This window comes from Myotis myotis, unplaced genomic scaffold (assembly GCF_014108235.1).
Source record: "Myotis myotis isolate mMyoMyo1 unplaced genomic scaffold, mMyoMyo1.p scaffold_m19_p_16, whole genome shotgun sequence".
Taxonomy (NCBI): Eukaryota; Metazoa; Chordata; class Mammalia; order Chiroptera; family Vespertilionidae; genus Myotis; species Myotis myotis.
This window is the reverse complement of record NW_023416320.1, coordinates 48,528,505-48,532,567: the sequence shown is the minus strand read 5'-3', so window position 1 is coordinate 48,532,567 and position 4,063 is coordinate 48,528,505.

Below are 4,063 nucleotides of genomic sequence, written 5' to 3'. Positions count from 1 at the left end.
TCTTACAGCCCCTTCTCCCCAGTTACCAATATCTATATATCATTGTATAAAACTGTATCTTGAGTGGGCTTAAAATGTCCTGTTAGGTGTATATATTTTATATAAAATTAAAATAATGGAAGGGCAGAAAAATGGTCTTTTGTTATGCTACAAATTTAAATGTATATAATTTAATTTATGTGCACTGTGTAGAGGCGTCCAAGCTTAACATAATCCACACAAGACACTAGGCATTAGATATGGTCTGTGATAATGTAACTTTTACTCTGACAACCACCAGGTATTCTTTCTTGATTATTAAAAATGTTCAGAAGCCCAGAAATAAACCCACGTCTATATGGTCATTGATTTACCACAAAGGAACAAAGAATATACAATGGGGAAAGGACAACCTATATATATATAAAACCCTAATATGCAAATAGACCAAACAAGTCACTATGACATGTGCTGACCACCAGGGGGCACGCGTGGAACATGGCAAGCATCGGACACAGCGGGATGTTGGAGCAGATGAGTGGGGCACCAGACCAAGGCAGGTGCTGATCGCTGTCATAGGGGCAAGAGCCTCTTGTGGTTACTGAAAATTCTTTGCTCCTGTGCGCCATGGTCCTGCCCGGTGCTTGCACCTGCTGTCAGCGCTGGCCCCGCTTGCACCTGCTGCTGGCACCTAGTGCTGGTCTTGATCCCTCAGCGCCATCCCCGATCGCTCGGCGCCATCAGCAGGTGCGAGTGGTGGCTACTGGCCCTGATTGCCCTGAGGGCTTCTCCAGCTCGCCCTGCTCCTGTGGGGCTATTGAGGCAGCAGCCACCACTTGCACCCACTGCTGGCGCCTGCCCCAATCGCTCCACACTGTCAGCGGGTATGAGCAGGGCCAGGGCCGTCAGCACGTGGGAGCTGAAGAGGTGGAAGTGGGGCTGCCTGCAGACAGGGGACCAGGGGCCGCAGTGGGAGGGCCCAGGTGGTGGCGTGGAGGATGGACCAAGGCCCGCCCCTGTGTCCAACGCAGCCTCGCAGCCCACAGTTCCTTTCAAGGTACACGAATTCATGCACTGGGCCCCTAGTCTCTTCAATAAATAGTGTTTCAAAAACTGGACAGCCACATGCAAAAGAATGAAACTAGATAACTATCACACACCATATTAAAGTTGACTCAAACTGGATTAAAGACTTGATTGCAAGACATGAAATCATAAAACTCCTAGAAGCTTCTTGACATAGGTATTGGCAATGATATTTTTGGATATGACTTCAAAAGCAAATGCAACAAAAGAAAAAATAAACAAGTGGGCCTACATCAAACTAAAAAGCTACCACACAGCAAACGAAATCAATAACTGAAAAGGCAACCTACTAAATGGAAGAAATATCTGCAACTCATATATCTCATAAGAGGTTAATATCCAAAACACATTCAACTCAATAGCAAAAAAGAAAAATCCGATTTAAAAATAAAGTGAGCATTTGAATAGATATTTTTCCAAAGAAGACATACAGGTGGTCAACAGATATATGAAAAGATGCTCAACATCATTAATCATCATGGAAATGCAAGTCAAAACCACAATAAGATATCTCCTCATACCTATTAAAATGGTTATTATCAAAAAGACAAGAAATAGTAAGTGTTGGTGAGAACATAGGCAAAAGGAAATCCTTGTTTGTGCACTATTGGTGGGATTGCAAATGGGCACAGCTACTATGGAAAACAGTATGGAAGTTCCTCAAAACACTTAAAAAATAACTACATGTGATCTAATATTCTCACTTCTGGGTATTTATTCTAAGAAAATAGAAATATTAATTCAAAAAGATATATGCACCCATGAACATTGCAGCATTATTTATAATAAACAATATATGGAAACAACCTAAGTGTCCATCAAAGAATGAATGGATACAAAAATTCGATATAAATTTCAACTCATGATTTCCAAGGCTTTGTTTTCATATCTTTTCCATTTATTGTCTATTATAAATAATGCTGCAATGAACATGGGGTGCATATATCTTTTCAAATTCATATTTTTATTTCCTTTGAATAAATACCCAGAAGTGAGAATAATGGATCACATGTAGTTATTTTTTAAGTGTTTCGAGGAACTTCCATACTGTTTTCCATAGTAGCTGTGCCCATTTGCAATCCCACCAACAGTGCACAAACAAGGATTTCCTTTTGCCTATGTTCTCACCAACACTTACTATTTCTTGTCTTTTTGATATTAACCATTCTAAGTGTCCATCAAAGGATGAATGGATAAAGGAATTGTCTCGTGCGCGCGCGCACACACACACACACACACACACACACAAAACTCACAATGAAATATTATGCAGTCATAAAAAATAATGAAATCTTGCCATATGTGACAACATGGATGGATTTTGAAGGTATTATGCTAAGTGAAATAAGTTGGACAGAGAAAGACAAATAGCAATACCGTGTGATTTCACTTACATGTGGAATTTAAAAAAAATACTAAGCTCATAGAAAAAGAGAATAGATCGGTGGTTGCCAGAGGCAAGGTGCAGAGGGTGAGTGAAGTGAATGAAGAGTGTCAAAAGGTACAACTTCCAGGTATAAGAGAATAAGTCCTGGGGATGAGGTGTGCAGTGCACACCTGAAAGTTGCTAAGAGAGTAAATCTTAAATGCCCTTATCACATGAAAAAAATGCCTATGACTATGTGTGGTGACAAATGTTAACTAGATTTGCTGTGATCAATTTGTAATATGTGCAAACATAGAATCCTTATGTTGTACACCTGAAACTAACAAAATGTTATATGTCAATTATACCACAGTTTTTAAAACAATTTTAATTTTTAAAAAAGATGTTCAGTTCATTTTCTGAAAGTGAAATCTAGACATTTACTAATAGCAGATATTCTGGTAGGTAAAGAACCCATATAGTACGTATATCCTGTATGTGCCTTTTAATAATCTGTGAAGAAAGTTCTTGAACAATTTCAATGACCTTTTCTATACTGTTCTCTTCCTCCAGTGGTATCTGTATACCTCTACTTCTTGAAAGTTTAGTTTTCCTTGGCTTCCTTGATACTGGCGTAACAGGTTTTCCTCATCAGTTATCTTTTGCTACCACAAGTGATGGAAATGTTCTAAGGCTCATTTATCTTTTCTTTTCTCTCTATACCCTTATTCACTTACAGAACTCAGGGGTACAACTGCCAACTCAGGGCAAGACTGCCAAACCTATCTCAAAAACCACCTCCTGTTTCTATAGAATCTCTTTGTATGTCTCATTCACACTAGAAAAGCAATATTCTCAACCCTAAACCATTACCATGTCACAAGCCAGATGATCTTCCTACGTTCATTATTTAATAACAACTATCAGTTTTTTCCAGTCTTGGGAATATTACAAAGCCTTGGAAATCATGTGATGAAGTTTATATCAAATTGCACACTTCTAAGGATAAACAGGCCTGTAGACTGGTCTGTATTTTGGTATTTGATTATCAAAGAACAATTTTCCGGAAAACCTTTCAGTTCTTCATATGTGCACACCTCACAAGCCCAAGGCTGTATCACTTGAGCTGAAATTGCTTCCAATGGTAAAACAAACAAACAAGCACTAAAGAATCTCAGTTCTCTGCCCATGAAAACCTGTGAATTGTGTAGGACAAATAGGCTGCAGTGCAGAGTTGTGTCTTCCCACGCTCAGAATCGATTGTCATCCCTTAAAGCGCGGCTAAATCTTGAAAACCACCTATTACCTACCAGAACCAGCCCAAGCGGGTGCAGACTACAAGTCCCATGATGCAAAGCAGGAGCCCAGCCCCCCGTTGGCCTCAGCTCCTCCGGGGAATGGTCGCCTTCTCATTCCTTCTTGGGCAAACCAGATCCCGAGCCCGAGTTTCTCTAAATGTATACGAATAAAGCAGGGCGGAGGGAAAAGAATTCTTACCACAAAACCAGGCTCAAGCCAGCTGCCAGAGCCCTAGGCCCAGCCCCTGTCCACGCCTCCGGGGGGCGGGGCTCGTGTGACGTCGCTTCCGGGTGCGCGGTCGCCCCGCCCCTCGCCCCGCGGCGTGGGCTCCGG